The 26,774-nt window shown below is 51.8% G+C and overlaps 1 protein-coding gene across 2 annotated transcripts in view; it reads right to left on the bottom strand.

Moving 5' to 3' along the window:
• Positions 1-26,774, bottom strand: part of LOC147120729 (tensin-1-like) — a 704,181-nt gene that overhangs the window by 104,629 nt on the left and 572,778 nt on the right. The window contains exon 1 of one of the 2 annotated variants that reach the window (XR_015078229.1): positions 23,220-23,402. The exons of the other annotated variant lie outside the window; for it this stretch is intronic. The gene's annotated coding sequence lies outside the window, so the exon portion shown is untranslated. Of the gene's footprint in view, positions 1-23,219; positions 23,403-26,774 lie in introns of those variants that run through there. 2 annotated transcript variants of the gene reach the window in all.

The following is a 26,774-nucleotide window of genomic DNA, read 5'->3' as shown; positions in this document are numbered from 1 at the left end:
CTGGATACAGCAAAGGCTATGGGCCCCGACAACATCCCGGCTATCGTGCTGAAGACTTGTGCTCCAGAACTAGCCGCGCCTCTAGCCAAGCTGTTCCAGTACAGCTACAACACTGGCATCTATCCGACAATGTGGAAAACTGCCCAGGTATGTCCTGTCCACAAAAAGCAGGACAGATTCAACCCGGCCAATTACCGCCCCATCAGTCTACTCTCAATCATCAGCAAAATGATAGAAGGTGTCATCGAGTGTGCTATCAAGTGGCACTTACTCACCAATAACCTGCTCACAGATGCCCAGTTTGGGTTCCGGCAAAACCACTAGGCTCCCGACCTCATTACAGCCTTGGCCCAAACATGGACAAAGGAGCTGAATTCCAGAGGTGAGGTGAGAGTGACTGCCCTTGACATCAAGGCAGCATTTGACTGAGTGTCGCATCAAGGAGCCCTAGTAAAACTGAAGTCAATGGGAATCAGGAGGAAAACTCTCCACTGGCTGGAGTCATACTGAGCACAAAGGAAGGTGGTTGTGGTGGTTGAAGGTCAAGCATCACAGCCCCAGGACATCGCTGCAGGAGTTCCTCAGGGCAGTGTCCTAGGCCCAACCATCTTCAGCTGCTTCATCAATGACCATCCCTCCAACATAAGGTCAGAAATGGGGATGTTCGTTGATGACTGCACAGTGTTCAGTGCCATTCACAACTCCTCAGATAATGAGATAATGCAACATTAAATAAATTTAAAATGGAGATAGACATTTTCCTAGCAGATAAGGGAATTAGGGATTACGGGGAGAGGGCAGGGAAGTGGACGTGAGTCTAGATTCAGATCAGCCATGATCCTATTGAATGGCGGAGCAAGCCCGAGGGGCCGTATGGCCTACTCCTGCTCCTATTTCTTATGTTCTTATGTTCTTATGTTCAGCCCGTGCCCGCATGCAACAAGACCTGGGCGATGTTCCGGTTTGGGCTGATAAGTGGCAGGCAACATTCGCGCCACTAAAGTGCCAGGCAATGACTATCTCCAACAAGTGAGAGTCTAACCACCTCCCCTTGACATTCAATGGCATGACCATTGCCGAATCACCCACCATCACCATCCTGGGGGTCACCATTAACCAGAAACTTAACTGGACCAGCCACATAAATACTGTAGTTACAAGAGCGGGTCAGAGGCTGGGTATTCTGTGGCGAGTGTCTCACTTCCCGACTCCCCAAAGCCTTTCCACCATCTACAAGGCACAAGTAAGGAGTGTGATGGAATACTCTCCACTTGCCTGGATGAGTGCAGCTCCAACAACACTCAAGAAGCTTGGCATCATCCCAAATCTGCAACCTCTTCCACCTAGAAGGACAAGGGCAGCAGGCGCATGGGGACACCACCACCTCCAAGTTCCCCTCCAAGTCACACACCGTCCTGACTTTGAAGTACATCACTGTTCCTTCATCGTCGCTGGGTCAAAATCCTGGAACTCCCTTCCTAACAGCACTGTGGGAGCACCTTCACCACATGGGACTGCAGCAGTTCAAGAAGGTGGCGGCTCACCACCACCTTCTCAAGGGCAACTAGGGATGGGCAATAAATGCCGGCCTTGCCAGCGACGCCCACATCCCACGAATGAATTAAAAAAAAGCCCAGACAGCGAATGTCAGGAGCCTAACCCATCGAAGCAGAGTCCAAACATGTCGTCATCCAATGTTTGCACATCTGGGCTACGGTCAGCAGCAACCCTGGCTAACCCACACTCCCTCTCTGCCCTGCCGCATCACTGAGGCCAATCATGGTGCTCCAACTTCTGCATCGGTTGAGCCCAGTTAATTCAGCAAAAAAAAGGCAACGAAAGCTCTGGGTCCTTCATGTTAGTACGGCTCTGTAACTCTCCAAGCCATGCGTCTGTACACATAGACTGTGACAAGTTCGAGCGCACTTGGTATGGGAGCATTCTGATAGGACAGCCAAAATACTGTTTAATTAACAAACAAAAGTAACCTTTTTCTTTCTGAGTCACCCACCCCACTAACTAGTGGCCAAAGACTACCATAAAAGGCCAGACATGCAAGAAAATCGTTTCTGAAGGTACTGGGAGAGCAGCCCATGTGTTATGTAAATGTTTGGAACATATTTGTGAGCTCACTCTTTTGATTTAGTGAAGACAGCGAGCTTGGCAGTGTGGTACTGTGGAGGAAAGATAAATCCTTGACTCTGCAGGGTGCCCTGGACAATATTAAAACTCCCTGTAGCTCCGTGCAACTTGTATTTCGTAAACCTTTCCCCTTGGGCCTGGCGTTTGTGGATCGCAGGCAAGGTGTTTATGGGTTACGTCCGCTGAGCTCTGATTGCTGATACAAGTGCTGAGAAATGCACGGCTGCTTTTTATTTACATTCCTCACTCATTGCCCACCAGCCTCTCGCATATCTTCCTCTGCGAAAGCCTCCGTCGATTGAGAAGGCAAGGGAGCAATTCTCGACTCTGAAGGGGTTTGCCCCTTTTGTAACCGTTAACTTCCTCTCTCAACTTTGACCCTCACTTCTCTCCTGAAGCCTGTGATTCTTGACTGATATAAGTCACTGTGTTACATCCCTCCAAGCCTTGGCAACGAGGGTCGGTTCGCTATTCGAACAGAAGCGTCACATAGAGTTAGACTGAATTTACAGCCCAGAAACAGGCCATTCAGCCCAACTGGTCCGTGCCGGTGTTTCTGCTCCACACGAGCCTCCACCCACCCCTCTTCATCTCACCCTATCAGCATGTCCTTCTATTCCGTCCTCCCTCATGTACCTTTCTAGCCTCCCCTTAAATGCATCGATGTTATTCGCCTCAACCATTCCTTGTGGCAGCGAGTTCCACATTTTCGCCACTCTGAGTCCAGCTTGATTCTGTTCTGTTCTGCCTCACTCACAGGGCTTGCCGGAGAGCAGTCGGCAGCAGGGAACATCCCTGAGGCCCACTGTAACCCTCAGCCTCCACCGCTACCCTAGCTGACGCAGCACGGAGCCGGTATCAAATCTCGGCTTCACCGAGGCCGCGCGGCTCAAATACGCTCAGACACCTGGAGAAACGTCACAACTTTAATCTCTCTATCTCTCACTCCCTGTTATTGATCCTTCTCTGGTCAGTTCTCCTCTCTTGTCCCTCCTAAGCTCCAAATCCCCCGTCCTACTCACCCCTCCTCCCCCCATTGGCTTCAAAACGCTCTGGGCCGACACTCATTGGAGTTTCGAAGAATGAGAGGGGATCTTATTGAAACATATAAGATTCTGAGGGGGATTGACAGGGTAGATGCTGAGAGGATGTTTCCCCTCGTGGGGGTATCTAGAACTGGGGGGCATCGTTTCAGAATAAGGGGGGCACCCATTTAAATCGGAAATGAGGAGGAATTTCTTCTCTCAGAGGGCGGTGAATCTGTGGAATTCTCTTCTCCAGAGAGCTGTGGAGGCGGAGTCAGTGAATATATTCAAGGTGGAGATAGACAGATTTTTGAATGAAAAGGGAGTGAAGGGTTATGGGGAGCGGGCAGGGAAGTGGAGTTGAGGCCAAGATCAGATCAGCCATGATCTTATTGAATGGCGGAGCAGGCTCGAGGGGCCGAATGGCCGACTCCTGCTCCTATCTTCTATGTTTCATGGCCGATGCTCCTCTTGCCGCCAGGTTGGCCCGGTGGAGGATCCACGACAGTCTCCCCGCGCAGGCCTCTGGTGAAAAATGCAGCCGAGCCCTGATAACGTTATCAAGCTGCATATTTAAAGAAAGACTCCGCTGCCTCCCGGCTGGAGTGCCCCTCACTCGTTCAGTTAAAATCACAAACCCGCAGGAGGGGAGCGAATTGGAGGCAGTGTGTAGCTGCGGACATTAAAACCACCCGCTTCCGCTGGGCGGGCAGGGTTAATATCAGCCCGAAAGTTTCATGTTTTAGGTGTGAAAATGATGACGCTGCCTTGCGTATTGGTTGTGGAATGTGACTACTTTATAAAGATGTGATTTGGCCGGCTGCTCCAGGAACCGATAACTCTAAGGCAAAGCCAGAAAACAACTTGGAACGCTGCACTCAAACAATCGTGCGTACGCTGAAATGCAAGAAGTGCTACTATATAGATAGATTTCACTCAAAAATATACACCGTAATCAACAGCACAGGCTCAAGCTTAAACTAAAACAGGACCAAACATATGCATCTGGTCTTCAAAGTGTCAGCTGTGGCTCAGTGGGCAGCTCACTCGCCTGAGTCAGAAAGTTGTGGGTTCAAGTCCCACTCCAGAGACTTGAGCACAAAAATCTAGGCTGACACTCCAGTGCAGTACTGAGGGGGTGCTGCACTGTCGGAGGGTCCGTACTGAGGGAGCGCTGCACTGTCGGAGGGGCAGTACTGAGGGAGCGCTGCACTGTCGGAGGGTCAGTACTGAGGGAGCGCTGCACTGTCGGAGGGGCAGTACTGAGGGAGCGCTGCACTGTCGGAGGGGCAGTACTGAGGGAGTGCTGCACTGTCGGAGGGTCAGTACTGAGGGAGTGCTGCACTGTCGGAGGGGCAGTACTGAGGGGGCGCTGCACTGTCGGAGGGTCAGTACTGAGGGAGCGCTGCACTGTCGGAGGGGCAGTACTGAGGGAGCGCTGCACTGTCGGAGGGGCAGTACTGAGGGAGCGCTGCACTGTCGGAGGGGCAGTACTGAGGGGGTGCTGCACTGTCGGAGGGGCAGTACTGAGGGAGCGCTGCACTGTCGGAGGGGCAGTACTGAGGGAGCGCTGCATTGTCAGAGAGGCAGTACTGAGGGAGTGCTGCACTGTCGGAGGGGCAGTACTGAAGAAGTGCTGCACTGTCGGAGGGGCAGTACTGAGGGGGTGCTGCACTGTCGGAGGGGCAGCACTGAGGGAGCGCTGCACTGTCGGAGGGGCAGTACTGAGGGAGCGCTGCACTGTCGGAGGGGCAGTACTGAGGGGGCGCTGCACTGTCGGAGGGTCAGTACTGAGGGAGCGCTGCACTGTCGGAGGGGCAGTACTGAGGGAGCGCTGCACTGTCGGAGGGGCAGTACTGAGGGGGTGCTGCACTGTCGGAGGGGCAGTACTGAGGGAGCGCTGCACTGTCGGAGGGGCAGTACTGAGGGAGCGCTGCATTGTCAGAGAGGCAGTACTGAGGGAGTGCTGCACTGTCGGAGGGGCAGTACTGAAGAAGTGCTGCACTGTCGGAGGGGCAGTACTGAGGGAGTGCTGCACTGTCGGAGGGGCAGTACTGAGGGGGTGCTGCACTGTCGGAGGGGCAGCACTGAGGGACCGCTGCATTGTCAGAGAGCCAGTACTGAGGGAGCGCTGCACTGTCAGAGGACCTGTACTGAGGGAGCGCTGCACTGTCGGAGGGGCAGTACAGAGGGAGCACTGCACTGTCGAAGCGGCAGTACTGAGGGAGTGCTGCACTGTCGGAGGGGCAGTACTGAGGGAGAGCTGCACTGTCGGAGGGGCAGTACTGAGGGAGTGCTGCACTGTCGGAGGGGCAGTACTGAGGGGGTGCTGCACTGTCGGAGGGGCAGTACTGAGGGAGCGCCGCACTGTCGGAGGGGCAGTACTGAGGGAGTGCTGCACTGTCGGAGGGGCAGTACTGAGGGAGCGCCACACTGTCGGAGGGGCAGTACTGAGGGAGTGCTGCACTGTCGGTGGGGCAGTACTGAGGGAGGGCTGCACTGTCGGAGGGGCAGTACTGCGGCAGTGCTGCACTGTCGGAGGGGCAGTACTGAGGGAGCGCTGCACTGTCGGAGGGGCAGTACTGAGGGAGCGCTGCACTGTCGGAGGGGCAGTACTGAGGGAGCGCTGCACTGTCGGAGGGGCAGTATTGAGGGAGCGCTGCACTGTCGGAGGGGCAGTACTGAGGGGGTGCTGCACTGTCGGAGGGGCAGTACTGAGGGGGTGCTGCACTGTCGGAGGGGCAGTACTGAGGGAGCGCCGCACTGTCAGAGGGGCAGTACTGAGGGAGTGCTGCACTGTTGGAGTGTCAGTACTGAGGGAGCGCTGCACTGTCAGAGGGCCTGTATTGAGGGAGCGCTGCACTGTCGGAGGGGCAGTACTGAGGGAGCGCTGCACTGTCGGAGGGGCAGTACTGAGGGAGTGCTGCACTGTCGGAGTGTCAGTACTGAGGGGGTGCTGCACTGTCGGAGGGGCAGTACTGAGGGGGTGCCGCACTGTCGAAGGGGCAGTACTGAGGGAGCGCCGCACTGTCGGAGGGGCAGTACTGAGGGAGTGCCGCACTGTCGGAGGGGCAGTACTGAGGGAGTGCTGCCCTGTCGGAGGGGCAGTACTGAGGGAGCGCCGCACTGTCAGAGGGGCAGTACTGAGGGAGTGCTGCACTGTTGGAGTGTCAGTACTGAGGGAGCGCTGCACTGTCAGAGGGCCTGTATTGAGGGAGCGCTGCACTGTCGGAGGGGCAGTACTGAGGGAGCGCTGCACTGTCGGAGGGGCAGTACTGAGGGAGTGCTGCACTGTCGGAGTGTCAGTACTGAGGGAGCGCTGCACTGTCAGAGGGCCTGTACTGAGGGAGCGCTGCACTGTTGGAGGGGCAGTACTGAGGGGGTGCTGCACTGTCAGAGGGGCAGTACTGAGGGGGTGCTGCACTGTCGAAGGGGCAGTACTGAGGGAGCGCCGCACTGTCGGAGGGGCAGTACTGAGGGAGTGCTGCACTGTCGGAGGGGCAGTACTGAGGGAGTGCTGCCCTGTCGGAGGGGCAGTACTGAGGGAGCGCTGCACTGTCAGAGGGCCTGTACTGAGGGAGCGCTGCACTGTCGGAGGGGCAGTACTGAGGGAGTGCTGCACTGTCGGAGGGGCAGTACTGAGGGAGTGCTGCACTGTCGGAGTGTCAGTACTGAGGGAGCGCTGCACTGTCAGAGGGCCTGTACTGAGGGAGCGCTGCACTGTCGGAGGGGCAGTACTGAGGGAGCACTGCACTGTCGGAGGGGCAGTACTGAGGGAGTGCTGCACTGTCGGAGGGGCAGTACTGAGGGAGAGCTGCACTGTCGGAGGGGCAGTACTGAGGGAGTGCTGCACTGTCGGAGGGGCAGTACTGAGGGAGCGCTGCACTGTCGGAGGGGCAGTACTGAGGGAGCCCTGCACTGTCGGAGGGGCAGTACTGAGGGAGTGCTGCACTGTTGGAGGGGCAGTCCTGAGGGGGTGCTGCACTGTCGGAGGGGCAGTACTGAGGGGGTGCTGCACTGTCGGAGGGGCAGTACTGAGGGGGTGCTGCACTGTCGGAGGGGCAGTACTGAGGGAGCGCCGCACTGTCGGAGGGGCAGTACTGAGGGAGTGCTGCACTGTCGGAGGGGCAGTACTGAGGGAGCGCCACACTGTCGGAGGGGCAGTACTGAGGGAGAGCTGCACTGTCGGTGGGGCAGTACTGAGGGAGGGCTGCACTGTCGGAGGGGCAGTACTGAGGCAGTGCTGCACTGTCGGAGGGGCAGTACTGAGGGAGCGCTGCACTGTCGGCGGGGCAGTACTGAGGGAGCGCTGCACTGTCGGAGGGGCAGTACTGAGGGAGCGCTGCACTGTCGGAGGGGCAGTATTGAGGGAGCGCTGCACTGTCGGAGGGGCAGTACTGAGGGGGTGCTGCACTGTCGGAGGGGCAGTACTGAGGGGCTGCTGCACTGTCGAAGGGGCAGTACTGAGGGAGCGCCGCACTGTCGGAGGGGCAGTACTGAGGGAGTGCTGCACTGTCGGAGGGGCAGTACTGAGGGAGTGCTGCCCTGTCGGAGGGGCAGTACTGAGGGAGCGCCGCACTGTCAGAGGGGCAGTACTGAGGGAGTGCTGCACTGTTGGAGTGACAGTACTGAGGGAGCGCTGCACTGTCAGAGGGCCTGTATTGAGGGAGCGCTGCACTGTCGGAGGGGCAGTACTGAGGGAGCGCTGCACTGTCGGAGGGGCAGTACTGAGGGAGTGCTGCACTGTCGGAGTGTCAGTACTGAGGGAGTGCTGCACTGTCGGAGTGTCAGTACTGAGGGAGCGCTGCACTGTCAGAGGGCCTGTACTGAGGGAGCGCCGCACTGTCAGAGGGGCAGTACTGAGGGAGTGCTGCACTGTCGGAGGGGCAGTACTGAGGGAGCGCTGCACTGTCGGAGGGGCAGTACTGAGGGAGTGCTGCACTGTCGGAGGGGCAGTACTGAGGGAGTGCTGCACTGTCGGAGGTGCCATCTTTCGGATGAGACATTAAACCGAAATCCCGTCTGTTCTTTCAGGTGGATGTAAAAGATCCCACGGCCGCTATTTATCGAAGAAGAGCAGGGGAGGTGTCCTGGGGCCAATATTTATCCCTCAACCAACATAACAAAATGGTCATTATCACATTGCTGTTTGTGGGAGCTTGCTGTGTGCAAATTGGCTGCCATGTTTCCTACATTACAACAGAGGCTACACTTCAAACAGCATTTCATTGGCTGTAAAGCGCTTTGAGGTGTCCAGTGGTCGTGAAAGGTGCTATACAAATGCAAATCTTTCTTTTTTTCAATTAGCAAAAAACAGAGAAATCCATCAGTAAACATCATGTTCCTTTCTGTGTCAGAGGAAACAGATGTGAGCAAAGCCTGGTAAGAAAATAATACATTCAATAGTTCTGTTTTATTTTTCCCTATCTATTGAATATTGCTGGCGATAGGAACAGGAGGAGGCCATTCGGCCCATGGAGCCTGTTCCATCATTCAATCAGATCATTGCCAATCTGTAGCTCAACTCCATTTACCCGCCTCTGCTCCATATTCCTCGACACCCAACAAAACTCTATCGATCTCAGGGTTGAAAGGTCCAATTGACCCCCCAGTATATACTGCCTTTTTTGTGGGGTGTGGGGGGGTGGGGGGGAGTTCCAGATTTCCACTATAAGAACATAAGAAATAGGAGCAGGAGTAGGCCAATCGGCCCCTCGAGCCTGCTCCACCATTCAATAAGATCATGGCTGATCTGATCCTAACCTCAAATCTTCTATCACTCTCCATCCACCCGAACCCATGTGATCTCCCGGGAGAGGCGAAAAACCAGATAAAAGACCCAATGGCCAATTTGGGAGAAAAAAATCTGGGAAATTCCTCTCCGACCCATCTAGGCGATCGAAATTCTTCCAGGAGATCACTCTGTCCCTATATTTTCCACAGTACTTACCTTCTGTAAAGGCGATCTCCACCCCAGCCAGGAACAGGAATAAAACCATCTCCTGAAATCTAACACAGAATTAGAACACAGTAGGAGCAGAACCAGGCTACACGGCCCCTGGGCCCACTCCACTACCCACAGGGCCATGACCATTCCGAACCTAGACTCATGTCCAATTTCCTGCCCGCTCCCCGTAACCCTTAATTCCCTTTACTTCTAGGAAACTATCTATTTCTGTTTTAAATTTATTTAATGATGTAGCTTCCACAGCTTTCTGGGGCAGCAAATTCCACAAACCTACCACCCTCTGAGTGAAGAAGTTTCTCCTCATCTCAGTTTTGAAAGAGCAGCCCCTTATTCTAAGATTATGCCCCCTAGTTCTAGTTTCACCCATCATTGGGAACATCCTCACCGCATCCACCCGATCAAGCCCCTTCACAATCTTATATGTTTCAATAAGATCGCCTCTCATTCTTCTGAACTCCAATGAGTAGAGTCCCAATCTACTCAACCTCTCCTCATATGACCACCCCCTCATCCCCGGGATTAACCGAGTGAACCTTCTTTGTACTGACTCGAGAGCAACTATGTCTTTTCTTAAGTATGGACACCAAAAGTGTATGCAGTATTCCAAGTGCGGTCTCACCAATACCTTGTACAACTGCAGCAATACCTCCCTGTTTTTATATTCCATCCCTCTAGCAATAAAAGCCAACATTCCATTGGCCTTCTTGATCACTTGCTGCACCTGCATATTAACTTTTTGAGTTTCGTGCACCAGGACCCCCAGATCCCTTTGTACTACAGTACTTTCCAGTTTCTTGCCATTAAGATAATAACTTGCTCTATGATTTTTCCTGCCAAAGTGCATAACCTCACACTTTCCAGTATTGTATTCCATCTGCCAAATCTCTGCCCACTTACTTAGCCTGTCTATGTCCCTTTGCAGGTTTTTTATGTCCTCCTCACTCACTACTTTCCATCCCATCTTTGTATCATCTGCAAACTTTGATATGTGACACTCGATCCCCTCCTCCAAATCGTTAATATAGATTGTAAAGAGTTGGGGACCCAGCACTGACCCCTGCGGAACACCACTAGTTACTGGTTGCCAAACTGAGAACGAACCATTTATCCCAACTCTCTGCTTTCTGTTAGAGAGCCAATCCTCCACCCACGCCAGAATATTACCCCCAATCCCGTGATTTTTTATCTTGAGCAATAATCTTTTGTGTGGCACCTTGTCAAATGCCTTTTGGAAGTCTAAATACACTACGTCCTCTGGTTCCCCTTTATCCACCCTGTATGTTACTTCCTCAAAAAACTCAAGAAAATTTGTCAAACATGACTTCCCCTTCATGAAACCATGCTGAGTTTGTCCTATTAAATTATGTTTATCCAAATGTCCCGTTACTGTCTCCTTAATAATGGACTCTAACATTTTGCCAACCACAGATGTTAGGCTAACAGGTCTATAGTTTCCAGCCTTCTGCCTACTACCCTTTTTAAATAAGGGTGTTACATTAGCAGTTTTCCAATCTGCCGGGACCTTTGCTGAGTCCAGGGAGTTTTGGAAAATTATTACCAATGCATCCACAATCCCTACCGCCACTTCCCCCAAGACCCTAGGATGCAAGCCATCAGGTCCAGGGGATTTATCCGCCTTGAGTCCCATTATTTTACCAAGTACCACTTCCTTAGTGATTTTAATCGTATTTAGTTCCTCCCCCCCTAGAGCCCCCTGTTTGTCCAGTGTTGGGATATTCTTAGTGTCCTCTACTGTAAAGACTGATACAAAATAATTGTTCAGCGTTTTTGCCATCTCCATGTTTCCCACCATTAATTTCCCGGTCTCATCCTCTAAGGGACCAACATTTACTTTAGCCACCCTTTTTCTTTTTATATAACTATAGAAACTTTTGCTGTCTGTTTTTATATTTTTTGCTAATTTACTTTCACAATCTATCTTCCCTTTCTTAATCAATCTTTTTGTTATTTTTTGCTGTCTTTTAAAGACTTCCCAATCTTCCATCCTCCCACTAGATTTGGCTACCTTATATGTCCTTGTTTTTAGTCGGATACTATCCTTAATTACTTTACTTAGCCACGGATGGCTATCTTTTCTTTTACACCCTTTTTTCCTCAGTGGAATATATATTTTTTGGAAGTTGTAAAATAACTCCTGAAATGTACACCACTGATCATGTACCGTCTTACCCTTTAATCTATTTTCCCAGTCCACTCTAATCAATTCCGCTCTCATACCTTCATAGTCTCCTTTATTCAAGCTCAGCACACTTGTTTGAGATCCAACCTTCTCACCCTCTAATTGAATATGGAATTCAACCATGTTATGGTCACTCATTCCAAGGGGATCCTTTACTAGGACATTTTTAATTAATCCTGTCTCATTACACAGGACCAAATCTAAGGTTGCTTGCCCCCTGGTCGGTTCAGTTACATACTGCTCAAGAAACCCATCCCTAATACACTCAATGAACTCATCCTCAAGGCTGTTCTGCCCAATTTGATTTGTCCAGTTAATATGATAATTAAAATCCCCCATAATTATAGCTGTTCCCTTATTACAAGCGTCAACTATTTCCTGATTAATACTCCGTCCAACAAAGCTGCAACTTTTCGGAGGCCTATAGCCTACACCCACTCGTGTTTTTTTCCCCTTATTATTCCTTATCTCCACCCAAACTGTTTCACTATCCTGCTCCTTTGACCCAATATCATTTCTCTGTATTATAGTGTGTGTGAAGAATTGCTTCCTGATTTCACTCGTGAACAGCCTAGCTCCAATTCCCATTCATCGGGTTAATATAGACTTCATTCCTTTTGCATTATTGATCTGGGTTGGAGAGGGGTGGATGGGAATGGGTGAGGAGCTTTGCGGAGAAAGTGGGAGAATCACGACGAAAAGTCGATTAAACTTTAAACTAATTCCCAATCACAGGCCACCTGGCTGTCAAGGCCTGGAGGTTCACTGCATAAAGCGACTGAATAAAATCAAGAGGTCCAGTCAGTCCAAGAAAGCTGAACAACTTACATTGTTTTGTTCTTCGAAGGGAGGGATGTTCAAGCACCCAGTGTTAGCATCAAGCACCCCCAGGGCAGGTACAGCACGGGTTAGATACAGAGTAAAGCTCCCTCTACACTGTCCCATCAAACACTTCCAGGGCAGGTACAGCACGGGTTAGATACAGAGTAAAGCTCCCTCTACACTGTCCCAACAAACACTCCCAGGGCAGGTGCAGCACGGGTTAGATACAGAGTAAAGCTCCCTCTACACTGTCCCAACAAACACTCCCAGGGCAGGTACAGCACGGGTTAGATACAGAGTAAAGCTCCCTCGACACTGTCCCATCAAACACTCCCAGGGCAGGTACAGCACGGGTTAGATACAGAGTAAAGCTCCCTCTACACTGTCCCATCAAACACTCCCAGGGCAGGTACAGCACGGGTTAGATACAGAGTAAAGCTCCCTCTACACTGTCCCATCAAACACTCCCAGGGCAGGTACAGCACGGGTTAGATACAGAGTAAAGCTCCCTCTACACTGTCCCATCAAACACTCCCAGGGCAGGTACAGCATGGGTTAGATACAGAGTAAAGCTCCCTCTACACTGTCCCATCAAACACTCCCAGGGCAGGTACAGCATGGGTTAGATACAGAGTAAAGCTCCCTCTACACTGTCCCATCAAACACTCCCAGGGCAGGTACAGCACGGGTTAGATACAGAGTAAAGCTCCCTCTACACTGTCCCATCAAACACTCCCAGGGCAGGTACAGCACAGGTTAGATACAGAGTAAAGCTCCCTCTACACTGTCCCATCAACTCTCCCAGGGCAGGTACAGAACGGGTTGGATACAGTGTAAAGCTCCCTCTACACTGTCCCATCAAACACTCCCGGGGCAGGTACAGTACGGGTTAGATACAGAGTAAAGCTCCCTTTACTCTGTCCCATCAAACACTCCCAGGGCAGGTACAGCACGGGTTAAATACAGAGTAAAGCTCCCTCTACACTGTCCCATTAAACACTCCCAGGGCAGGTACAGCACGGGTTAGATACAGAGTAAAGCTCCCTCTGCACTGTCCCATCAAACACTCCCAGGGCAGGTACAGCATGGGGTTAGAGGTATTAGTGACAGAATCGGGGAATAAACTAAAAAATAGTTTATTTCTGTGAGCATGATTCCTAAAACATCATAAATCAGGGAGTTGGGAGATTATTTTCTGTGGTGCCGTGATATTACAGGATGTAAATATCGAAGTGATATCGTTAGTACTGAGGCCAGTTCAAAGCACAGAGTCGTGTCAGCCAACCCTCTGAACTTGTTTCCAGTGAAGAATTGGATCAAAAACCAAACAGACACTCAAAGGATCCTTGCAGTCAAAACAGACAGCAGGTTAAAGGTGAGGCAGCAGAATGAGTTCAGCGTGTGGCTTGACCTTTGATGGATTTCTGCTTCAGGCTACCTTCTGGTGTGTTCTTGCTTTAATTGTTGCACTGTGTTCCGTTACATCTTCCAACAGTCCAAACAAGGATGAAATTTCAGGCCTATCAAATGCCCAGGAGAAACAAGAGTTGTCCCCTTCAGCCCCAAATTCCCCCCCCCGCCCCGCACTACTCTTTGGAAGCTGCTGTTTTTTGCTGTCGTTCAACAGGCCTTTCAGAATTACAACGTTTTTACAGCAGAGAAACAGGCCATTCGACCCAACAGCTCCGTGCTGGTGTTTATGCTCCACCCGAGCCTTCGCCCACCCCTCTCCATCTCACCCCATCAACATATCCTTCTATTCCTTTCTCCTTCAAGTGTTTTATTGAGCTTCCCCTTAAATGCATCTCTACTATTCGCCTGAACCACTCCCTGTGGTAGCGAGTTCCACATTCTCACCACTCCCTGGGTAAAGAAGTTTCTCCTGAATTCCCGATTGGATTTATCAGTGACTATCTTATATTGATGGCCCCTAGTTCTGGTCTCCCCACAAGTGGAAACATCTTCCCTACGTTCACCCTAGCGAACCCTTTCATAATCTCGAAGACCTCGATCAGGTCACCCCTCAGTCTTCTCTTTTCTAGAGAAAGGAGCGCCAGCCTCTTCAGTCTTTCCTGATAAGTATAACCTCTCAGTTCTGGTATCATTCTAGTAAATCTATTTTGCACCTTCTCCAGGGCCTCTATATCCTTTTTATAATATGGAGACCAGAACTGTGCACAGTATTCCAAGTATGGTTTAACCAAGGTTCGATACAAGTTGAACATAACTTCTCTGCTTTTCAATTCTATCCCTCTAGAAATGAACCCCAGTACTTTGCTTGCTTTTTTATGGCCTTATTAACCTGCGTCGCTACTTTTTAGTGATATGTGTATCTGTGCCCCAGATCCCTCTGTTCCTCTACCCCATTTGGACACTTTGGCCTAGAAATTCAGTATCGCCACGTTTGGGGTGCTGCAGCCAGGCATTTGCTAAATTTAGCGACCGGCGCAACTTTGCGCCACCTTCGCCGAAATGGAGTTGCATCACCCCAAGGGGTTGCTGCTGCGCTAAAGCAGGCGGTACACGACTATCATAAGGCACTAAGCCGGCGAGCCGAGGCGCTAACACCGAGGGCGGGCGCAGCGCAGGTGCGGCGAGTTGCTGATTGAAGGCAGACACGCTGGCGCCGGTCAGCTCTTAAAGGGGGAGGGTCGATTTGGTTTGCTACCACGCCCTGCACACTGCAGCCCCGAAGCAAGGCCTGACCATAGCTGCTTCAACAGTTCAACGCCCAGGACAATGGAGAAGGCTAGGGTGCGAGCGCTGAGTCAAAGCAGAAAGCTCTCTCCCTTTGTCTCTCTCCAAATATCCGTCTCTCACAAAGGATTGGCACAAAATGGCTGCCATTTATAATGCAGGAGGAGTCCCCTTTAAATAGCGCCCCCCGCGCCCCGCAGCGACTGGGAACCGTTCCCCTCTACCAGTCGCTGGGGGCGCCAGGCGCACAGAAGGGGGGCGCCACTGAAGTTCTGGTTCGGGGCGCACCAAGGGCGTTGCACCATGAAATTACGTCAGGATCTGCGTGCGCAGCTGAGCGGGCGCTGCAGTTTTGCGCCGCCGCTAAATCTTGAGTGGAGTTCACGAGAGGCGCAGATCGCGCCGCGCCTGGGCGCTAGCCGCTTAGCGCCCCACTTCTCCTCCTCCTAAGGCGCTAGCGGCTGGCGCTAACAACTGAATTTCTAGGCCTTATTTTCCAAGGAGTATGTGGCCTCATTATTCTTCCTTCCAAAATGTACCACCTCACACTTATCTATATTTGTACCTCAACCAACGGCCAGTGTTACTGAGTGGGCTTCAGTAGACAGGCCTAGATTTTATGACCGATTAGTGCTCGTTAACAGCTCGTTAACCCAGTCATTCTAAATGGGTTAGTACTGACATTGAATTAGCGCCAAAGAAGAGGCTTCAGTGTCAAAAGGCTATTCAGCTACAGGGAGGCATCACACCCAGGCCTGATCCTCACTGGATGTCCACACACTTGCACTGGGTCGTGATCAGGGCTAAAGCTCAGCTTGCCATGGGGCCACTGAGGCCAATGGACAGACAGAGATAGGGAAAGGGATGGATAGAAAGAATATACCGGTAATTCGGATTCTGCCTCCCAAAATGGAGCCGCACTCGTAAAAAAACACAGGTCAGAGAGAGGGCTAGAACACGACATTGCCGATTCTCTGGCCTGCGCTCCCCTCAAATGTGGCTCCCTATGACAAGTGTAAAATTGGCGGATTTACCCTACGAAGGGTGAGCAAGAAGCAGAGGTCGGGACAGAAGGAGGGTGAGAGGGAGATGAAGAAAAGGGAACACAAAGGCGAAGAGAAACAGAGAGAGAGAGAGAGATGGGGGACCAGATACAAAGGTGAGTCAGTGCAGAGCAACTCCTCGCTGTCAGCTCAAACCCATCATTAAGGACGTTGTGGGGCAGGTCAGCAGGTCATCCACTGACCAGCAAGCAGCGGGCCTAATGCAATGGAGGGGCGAGAGGAGAGAAAGTTACGTTTTGTAACTATTAAAAAGATTGAGGTACGGTGTAAACTCACCAGAGGCGGGCATGGTCCCCAGACACATTGGACGGCCCTCGGCAAGAGACTGCCGCTCGCTGATTTCGGGACTGCGATTTGCTACCAGACACAGAGGTGTGAGTTGGGCAGTGCCCTCGCACTGTGTCTTCACGTCCCGCTCTCACACCAGCGGAACTTCACTCCGAGGGTCCTCGCAGGAAATCTGACTGCACTGAGATGTAAACACTGGGTCAGGCACTGCAGTCTCTCTCTCCCTTATCTTAACGACATGCCCCTGCGGGCTCGGTTGGGCATACTTTACATTCCTTCTCTCATGTTTGCTGAAACGTGCCCAAGATATTTCTGCTTACATCTGTACTAAGTACATTCTTATTTACTTTAATAAATGATAATAAATAGTTGAACATAACTGCACGTCCACCAAATTTATAGAACTCCAATGGGTCAAATATATTCCCATTCACTCCCACTGTACAGAATCCCAATGGACCAAACCCCTTCCCATTCACTCCCACTGTACAGAATCCCAATGGACCAAACCCCTTCCCATTCACTCCCACTGTGCAGAATCCCAATGGACCAAACCCCTTCCCATTCACTCCCACTGTACAGAATCCCAATGGACCAAACCCCTTCCCATTCACTCCCACTGTACAGAATCCCAATGGACCAAACCCCTTCCCATTCACTCCCGCTGTACAGAATCCCAATGGACCAAACCCCTTCCCATTCATTCCCACTGTACAGAATCCCAATGGACCAAACCCCTTCCCATTCACTCCCACTGTACAGAATCCCAATGGACCAAACCCCTTCCCATTCATTCCCACTGTACAGAATCCCAATGGACCAAACCCCTTCCCATTCACTCCCACTGTGCAGAATCCCAATGGACCAAACCCCTTCCCATTCACTCCCACTGTACAGAATCCCAATGGACCAAACCCCTTCCCATTCACTCCCACTGTACAGAATCCCAATGGACCAAACCCCTTCCCATTCATTCCCACTGTACAGAATCCCAATGGACCAAACCCCTTCCCATTCACTCCCACTGTACAGAATCCCAATGGACCAAACCCCTTCCCATTCATTCCCACTGTACAGAATCCCAATGGACCAAACCCCTTCCCATTCACTCCCACTGTACAGAATCCCAATGGACCAAACCCCTTCCCATTCACTCCCACTGTACAGAATCCCAATGGACCAAACCCCTTCCCATTCACTCCCACTGTACAGAATCCCAATGGACCAAACCCCTTCCCATTCACTCCCACTGTACAGAATCCCAATGGACCCATCCCCTTCCCATTCACTCCCACTGTACAGAATCCCAATGGACCAAACCCCTTCCCATTCACTCCCACTGTACAGAATCCCAATGGACCAAACCCCTTCCCATTCACTCCCACTGTACAGAATCCCAATGGACCAAACCCCTTCCCATTCACTCCCACTGTGCAGAATCCCAATGGACCAAACCCCTTCCCATTCATTCCCACTGTACAGAATCCCAATGGACCAAACCCCTTCCCATTCACTCCCACTGTACAGAATCCCAATGGACCAAACCCCTTCCCATTCATTCCCACTGTACAGAATCCCAATGGACCAAACCCCTTCCCATTCACTCCCACTGTACAGAATCCCAATGGACCAAACCCCTTCCCATTCACTCCCACTGTACAGAATCCCAATGGACCAAACCCCTTCCCATTCACTCCCACTGTACAGAATCCCAATGGACCAAACCCCTTCCCATTCACTCCCACTGTACAGAATCCCAATGGACCCATCCCCTTCCCATTCACTCCCACTGTACAGAATCCCAATGGACCAAACCCCTTCCCATTCACTCCCACTGTACAGAATCCCAATGGACCAAACCCCTTCCCATTCACTCCCACTGTACAGAATCCCAATGGACCAAACCCCTTCCCATTCACTCCCACTGTGCAGAATCCCAATGGACCAAACCCCTTCCCATTCACTCCCACTGTACAGAATCCCAATGGACCAAACCCCTTCCCATTCACTCCCACTGTACAGAATCCCAATGGACCAAACCCCTTCCCATTCACTCCCACTGTACAGAATCCCAATGGACCAAACCCCTTCCCATTCACTCCCACTGTACAGAATCCCAATGGACCAAACCCCTTCCCATTCACTCCCACTGTACAGAATCCCAATGGACCAAACCCCTTCCCATTCACTCCCACTGTACAGAATCCCAATGGACCAAACCCTTCCCATTCAGTCCCACTGTACAGAATCCCAATGGACCAAACCCCTTCCCATTCACTCCCACTGTACAGAGTCCCAATGGACCAAACCCCTTCCCATTCACTCCCACTGTACAGAATCCCAATGGACCAAACCCCTTCCCATTCACTCCCACTGTACAGAATCCCAATGGACCAAACCCCTTCCCATTCACTCCCACTGTACAGAATCCCAATGGACCAAACCCCTTCCCATTCACTCCCACTGTACAGAATCCCAATGGACCAAATCCCTTCCCATTCACTCCCACTGTACAGAATCCCAATGGACCAAACCCCTTCCCATTCACTTCCATTGTACAGAATCCCAATGGACCAAACCCCTTCCCATTCACTCCCACTGTACAGAATCCCAATGGACCAAATCCCTTCCCATTCACTCCCACTGTACAGAATCCCAATGGACCAAACCCCTTCCCATTCACTCCCATTGTACAGAATCCCAATGGACCAAACCCCTTCCCATTCACTCCCACTGTACAGAATCCCAATGGACCAAACCCCTTCCCATTCACTCCCACTGTACAGAATCCCAATGGACCAAATCCCTTCCCATTCACTCCCACTGTACAGAATCCCAATGGACCAAACCCCTTCCCATTCACTCCCACTGTACAGAATCCCAATGGACCAAACCCCTTCCCATTCACTCCCACTGTACAGAATCCCAATGGACCAAACCCTTCCCATTCACTCCCACTGTACAGAATCCCAATGGACCCAAACCCTTTCCCATTCACTCCCACTGTACAGAATCCCAATGGACCAAACCCCTTCCCATTCACTCCCACTGTACAGAATCCCAATGGACCAAACCCCTTCCCATTCCCTCCCATTGTACAGAATCCCAATGGACCAAACCCCTTCCCATTCACTCCCATTGTACAGAATCCCAATGGACCCAAACCCCTTCCCATTCACTCCCACTGTACAGAATCCCAATGGACCCAAACCCCTTCCCATTCACTCCCACTGTACACAATCCCAATGGACCAAACCCCTTCCCATTCACTCCCATTGTACAGAATCCCAATGGACCCAAACCCCTTCCCATTCACTCCCACTGTACAGAATCCCAATGGACCAAACCCCTTCCCATTCACTCCCACTGTACAGAATCCCAATGGACCAAACCCCTTCCCATTCCCTCCCATTGTACAGAATCCCAATGGACCAAACCCCTTCCCATTCACTCCCACTGTACAGAATCCCAATGGACCCAAACCCCTTCCCATTCACTCCCACTGTACAGAATCCCAATGGACCAAACCCCTTCCCATTCACTCCCACTGTACAGAATCCCAATGGACCAAACCCCTTCCCATTCACTCCCACTGTACAGAATCCCAATGGACCAAACCCCTCCCATTCACTCCCACTGTACAGAGTCCCAATGGACCAAACCCCTTCCCATTCACTCCCACTGTACAGAATCCCAATGGACCAAACCCCTTCCCATTCACTCCCACTGTACAGAATCCCAGTGGACCAAACCCCTTCCCATTCACACCTATTGTGCAGAATCCCAATGGACCAAACCGCTTCCCATTCCCTCCCATTGTACAGAATCCCAATGGACCAAACCCCTTCCCATTCACTCCCATTGTATAGAATCCCAATGGACCCAAACCCCTTCCCATTCACTCCCACTGTACATAATCCCAATGGACCAAACCCCTTCCCATTCACTCCCATTGTACAGAATCCCAATGGACCAAACCCCTTCCCATTCACTCCCACTGTACAGAATCCCAATGGACCAAACCCCTTCCCATTCACTCCCACTGTACAGAATCCCAATGGACCAAACCTCTTCCCATTCACTGCCACTGTACAGAATCCCAATGGACCAAATCCCTTCCCATTCACTCCCACTGTACAGAATCCCAATGGACCAAACCCCTTCCCATTCACTCCCACTGTACAGAATCCCAATGGACCAAACCCCTTCCCATTCACACCTATTGTGCAGAATCCCAATGGACCAAACCGCTTCCCATTCACTCCCACTGTACAGAATCCCAATGGACCAAACCCCTTCCCATTCACTCGCACTGTACAGAATCCCATTGGCCAACCCCCTTCCCATTCACTCCCGCTGTACAGAATCCCCAGTTCCTGGTATAGTCAATCCCCAGTCACTCAGGATTCAAAAGCTGACTTGGATACTAGGTCTGTTGAATTCACAGCCTGGGGTCTCACATCGGTCGGCAATCTAATCAGTTTGCTGCACAATCTGTGCTGAGTGTTTCCTGTTTGTGTTTATACTGAGTCGCTGGGTGAATGATTGAGGGACTGATGGGGCCTGACATCACTAACTAGCCAGGTTTTTGCTCCAGCGTTCTTCCCTCCTCCCTTCCTGAACTCACACTGCAGGGCCCCACAGCCTCAATGTAGACAATGAGGCTAATTGACAGTAGGAGGCTTCACAGCTAAAGGGTTCTCATGCCCTGTCCTCCCTCTTAGCATATATACTCTGCAGCAGGTTTCACTGGACAGTAATCAGAATCAGCTACTCTGGCTGGTTTTGCCAGCCTATAACCCAAAGCCAGGACAAAGCATCCTGCTTGATCGCCTCCCCATCCACTGGCTTAAACACCCACGTCCTCCATCACCGGCGTACTGTGGCTGCAGTGTGCGCTGCAGCAACTCGCCAAGGCTTCTTCGGCAGCACTTCCCAAACCCACGACCTCTACCACCTACAAGGACGAGGGCAACCGACTGCAATCCAGTACCTCATCACGAGTGACCATTGTTCAATTGTAAGCCGAGGCTGTCAGCACCTGGAAAGATATTCAACCATGGGGCCATTAAAGCCATGCCCGACATCTGAATGCAGACACCTATCAGCATTGGTCGCTGGATAGGGATCAGGAGCAGAAACCTTGGCTGTAAACAAGGGGCGCTGAGGCCAATGCTGGCCTGACTGAGGCAAGCCAACTGAGTGTATACCTCTGACCTCTGACCTCGGCCTCCTACACTGTTCCAATGAAGCTCAACATAAGCTCGAGGAACAGCGCCTCATCTTTCAATCAGGCACTTTACAGCCTTTCGGACTCAACACTGAGTTCAACAGTTTCAGACCAGAACCTCAGCCCCTATATTTTCGGATGGCAGCTGTTGATAATTCTGTTATTCCCATTTTCACCTCTTCTAGACCCACCTCTTGTTTTTTAACTTGTCCCATTACCAATTCAATTCAATTCAATTCAAATCGCTTTATTGGCAATGACAAGGTACATCTTATGTTGCCAAAGCACCGTAAAACATGTATGGTTGAACACATAAACGCAGATCTAGCCATACAGTGTATAAACAAATCCTTCTGCCTCGCGCCATCATCCCTTTTGTCATTTAATCTCTCCTACCTTCCCTTTTGTTCTTTCCTCCCCCCTTTCCCTGCCCCTACACTTGCTTAAAACCTGTCACATCTCTAACTTTTTCCAGTTCTGACGAAGGGTCATCGACCTGAAACATTAACTCTGTTTCTCGCTCCACGGATGCTGCCTGACCTGCTGAGTATTTCCAGCATTTTCTGTTTTAATTTCAGACTTCCAGCATCCGCAGTATTTTTATTTTGTAGACCAGTGGGGCCTTCTGCTGAAAGTGATTCAGCTACTCACTGGATAAACAAACCGAGCAATGAAAGAAGGGAGGGGTGGAGGCGACCAAAACTGCACACAATACTCAAGGTGCGGTCTCACCAAGGCCCTGTACAACTGCAGCAAGACATCCTTGCTCCTGTACTCAAACCCTCTCGCTACGAAGGCCAACATACCATTTGCCTTATTAACCTCCTGCTGCACCTGCATGCTTACCTTCAGCGACTGGTGCACAAGGACACCCAGGTCTCGTTGCACTTCCCCTTCTCCCAATCTATTGCCATTCAGATAATAATCTGCCTTCCTGTTTTTGCCACCAAAGTGGATAACCTTGTATTTATCCACGTCATATTGCATCTGCCATGCTTCTGCCCAATCACCCAACCTGTCCAAATCATCCTGGAGTTTCTCGACATCCTCCTCACAGCACACACTCCCACCCAGCTTTGTGTCGTCTGCAAGCTTGGAGATATTGAAAGGCTAGCGTCTGACCCAATTGCTTGAGCTCGTTGCTTTATATCTGGGTCGTACACCATTTGCAGCCTGTGTGCAGCCGGGTAGATTCCTGAGCCTCCCGATCACCCCCTCCCGCATGGTCAGTGGAATTGGAAAACCGGCCACGATTAGCTGAGAGGGGAGGCCATCCCCTTTTGCCCCTTAACTGCAACTGACCCTCTGAGTGGGTGATGGGCGGATGGGGATGTTGGGAGCAGGTGCCTGGGCTCGTCCCTGTAGCCCCACAAGACAGCGGAACGGATTGTGTCACTGGTGAGCCCGCGATCCAGTTCAAAGCCAGTGCCCGTTACCCCAGGGGCGCGGGGACTATCTCCCGCCCTCGACACCTGAGGAGAGGCGTTGTTATGAACTGAACGATGGTGGGGGAGGGATGCACTCTGTCCAGTGACAGCTTGCTATTAATGAAGCCGCCTCTGAACTTCGACAGCCCAATCCGAGACTGGGACAGTGACACCAAGGACCAAAGTCTCGGCGTGCACAGCGTAACGGAACATATCGGCTGCAGAGCGACTGCCCAGACACCTCTCTGAGACGCCTGTCCTGCATCAACTGATCTTTTAATTTCATCTATCTTCTGATTAACAGATCTTGTACCAGACACGGCATACATTCAAAACAGGAGCTGCAACTCTCCTACCTTAGTCCCAGTCAGCAGGTAAAGAGAGTTCTCCGACTGTACATTGTGAGCTAGCCTCCCTCCTGAACTGCCTCCGCTACGATGCAGACTCTCACACCAGGATTACTGTAAGTGAGCTGCATACTGGCACCCAGAGAGAGATTTAACAACAAAATACTATATAAGGGTATGAGTAAAGCAAGGATGAGAGGGCAAGGGAGAGGCAGAGAGATAGTGTCGGGAGAGAAATGCAATGTGAGACAGAGAGAGAAATAGAGACAGTGTCAGGGAGAAACAAAATGAGGGAGACAACAACAACAACAAATTGCATTTATATAGCGCCTTTAACAGTAAATCGTCCCAAGGCGCTTCACAGGAGTATTAGAAGGCTAGATTTGACACCGAGCCACATAAGGAGAAATTAGGGCAGATGATGAAAAGCTTGGTCAAAGAGTTGGTTTTAATGAGCGTCTTAAAGAAGAGAGAGGTAGAGAGACGGAGAGGTTTAGGCAGGGAATTGCAGAGCTTAGGGCCCCGGCAGCTGGAGGACGCCTGCCGATGGGGGAGTGATTGAAATCGGGGAAGAGCAAAAGGCCAGAATTAGAGGAGCGCAGAGATCTCCGAGGGTTGTAGGGCTGCAGAAGGTTACAGAGATAGGGAGGGCGAGGCCATGGAGGGACGTGAACACAACGATGAGAATCTTAAAACAGAGGCGTTGTTTAACCAGCCAGAAACAGAGATGAAATTAGAGGGAGTCAGAAGCAAAATCAGAACAAAGATGAAAATGGAGAGTGTGAGAAACAGCGAGAAAATTGTACCGAGCAAGATTCAGAGTAAGAAAGAGGCAGAGAGAGCAGACAAACAGGGACATAAGGGAATGAGAAACAAAGACAGAGATGCCATACCCCAGTGAGAGTCAGTGTCTGTGGAACTGTACCCCAGTGAGAGTCAGTGTCTGTGGAACTGTACCCCAGTGAGAGTCAGTGTCTGTGGAACTGTACCCCAGTGAGAGTCAGTGTCTGTGGAACTGTACCCCAGTGAGAGTCAGTGTCTGTGGAACTGTACCCCAGTGAGAGTCAGTGTCTGTGGAACTGTACCCCAGTGAGAGTCAGTGTCCGTGGAACTGTACCCCAGTGAGAGTCAGTGTCTGTGGAACTGTTACCCAGTGAGAGTCAGTGTCTGTGGAACTGTACCCCAGTGAGAGTCAGTGTCTGTGGAACTGTACCCCAGTGAGAGTCAGTGTCTGTGGAACTGTACCCCAGTGAGAGTCAGTGTCTGTGGAACTGTACCCCAGTGAGAGTCAGTGTCTGTGGAACTGTACCCCAGTGAGAGTCAGTGTCTGTGGAACTGTTACCCAGTGAGAGTCAGTGTCTGTGGAACTGTACCCCAGTGAGAGTCAGTGTCTGTGGAACTGTACCCCAGTGAGAGTCAGTGTCTGTGGAACTGTACCCCAGTGAGAGTCAGTGTCTGTGGAACTCTACCCCAGTGAGAGTCAGTGTCTGTGGAACTCTACCCCAGTGAGAGTCAGTGTCTGTGGAACTATACCCCAGTGAGAGTCAGTGTCTGTGGAACTGTACCCCAGTGAGAGTCAGTGTCTGTGGAACTGTACCCCAGTGAGAGTCAGTGTCTGTGGAACTGTACCCCAGTGAGAGTCAGTGTCTGTGGAACTGTACCACAGTGAGAGTCAGTGTCTGTGGAACTGTACCCCAGTGAGAGTCAGTGTCTGTGGAACTGCACCCCAGTGAGAGTCAGTGTCTGTGGAACTGTACCCCACTGAGAGTCAGTGTCTGTGGAACTGTACCCCAGTGAGAGTCAGTGTCTGTGGAACTGTACCCCAGTGAGTCAGTGTCTGTGGAACTGTACCTCAGTGAGAGTCAATGTCTGTGGAACTGTACCCCAGTGAGAGTCAGTGTCTGTGGAACTGTACCCCAGTGAGAGTCAGTGGCTGTGGAACTGTACCTCAGTGAGTCAGTGACTGTGGAACTGTACCCCAGTGAGAGTCAGTGTCTGTGGAACTGTACCCCAGTGAGAGTCAGTGTTTGCAGAACTGTACCCCAGTGAGAGTCAGTGTCTGTGGAACTGTACCCCAGTGAGAGTCAGTGTCTGTGGAACTCTACCCCAGTGAGAGTCAGGGCCTGTGGATCTGTACCCCAGTGAGAGTCAGTATCTCCGGAACTGTACTCCCGTGAGAGTCAGTGTCTGTGGAACTGTACCCCAGTGAGAGTTATTGTCTGTGGAACTGTACCCCAGTGAGAGTCAGTGTCTGTGGAACTGTACCCCAGTGAGAGTCAGTGGCCTAGAAATTCAGTAGGCTTAGCGCCCCATTTGGGGCGCTGGAGGGCCTAGCGCCGGAGCTATGGCCAGTTGGCAAATTCAGTGGGGCCCTTCCGTCGGCGTTACACCGGTTGCGCTGCGCCGGCACCGATGACGTCATCGGTGTGCGCAGCGTCCCGGTTGCCGCAGCGCCGAAATTGTGTTGCGGCCGCCTCGCCCGTGGCAGCCGCAACTAAGACTTTGGCAACCGAGTCTTGCAGGAGTTAGCGCCGGCGCATTAAGGTCGAGCGGCGGCCGGCCGCTTTCCCGCCGGCCGCCTGCCCGCACCTCCCTCCCCGGACTCCTCCACCACCCCCCCCGCGGAACAGATGCGTCTCGCCTGCAAGCCCGGCACTTGTCCGAGGTGCCGGGCTCATTTTTCTGAACATTTGAACGGCCAGCGGGTGGGTGCAGGCAGCTCCTCCTGAACTGAAGGAGGAGGCCTGCACTTCCCCAGCCTGCCGCACCGCATCGGGTGCCGCAGCGCCGGATTTGCGCCACAATGCGGCAGTCAGCGCCCATTTCGAGGCGCTGACACCCTCTAGTAGCGCCGGCAGCCGTTTGGGCGTGGCGCTACTGAATTTTTGGCGCGCGCAGGGGGACTTAGCGCCGGCGCTAAATTTCCGGCGCTAAAGCCCTGGCGAACCCACAACCGAATTTCTAGGCCAGTGTCTGTGGAACTGTACCCCAGTGAGAGTCAGTGTCTGTGGAACTGTACCCCAGTGAGAGTCAGTGTCTGTGGAACTGTACCCCAGTGAGAGTCAGTGTCTGTGGAACTGTACCCCAGTGAGAGTCAGTGTCTGTGGAACTGTACCCCAGTGAGAGTCAGTGTCTGTGGAACTGTACCCCAGTGAGAGTCAGTGTCTGTGGAACTGTACCCCAGTGAGTCAGTGTCTGTGGAACGGTACCCCAGTGAGAGTCAATGTCTGTGGAACTGTACCCCAGTGAGAGTCAGTGTCTGTGGAACTGTACCCCAGTGAGTCAGTGTCTGTGGAACTGTACCTCAGTGAGAGTCAATGTCTGTGGAACTGTACCCCAGTGAGAGTCGGTGTCTGTGGAACTGTAACCCAGTGAGAGTCAGTGTCTGTGGAACTGTACCCCAGTGAGAGTCAGTGTCTGTGGAACTGTACCTCAGTGAGAGTCAGTGACTGTGGAACTGTACCCCAGTGAGAGTCAGTGTCTGTGGAACTGTACCCCAGTGAGAGTCAGTGTTTGCGGAACTGTACCCCAGTGAGAGTCAGTGTCTGTGGAACTGTAACTCAG

The sequence above is a fragment of the Somniosus microcephalus genome, chromosome 4, assembly GCF_052327205.1.
Source record: "Somniosus microcephalus isolate GS21.2 chromosome 4, FLI_Smic_1.0, whole genome shotgun sequence".
In the NCBI taxonomy this organism is placed as follows: domain Eukaryota; kingdom Metazoa; phylum Chordata; class Chondrichthyes; order Squaliformes; family Somniosidae; genus Somniosus; species Somniosus microcephalus.
Note: the sequence above shows the minus strand (reverse complement) of the source record. Positions and strands in the feature narration are given on the sequence as shown.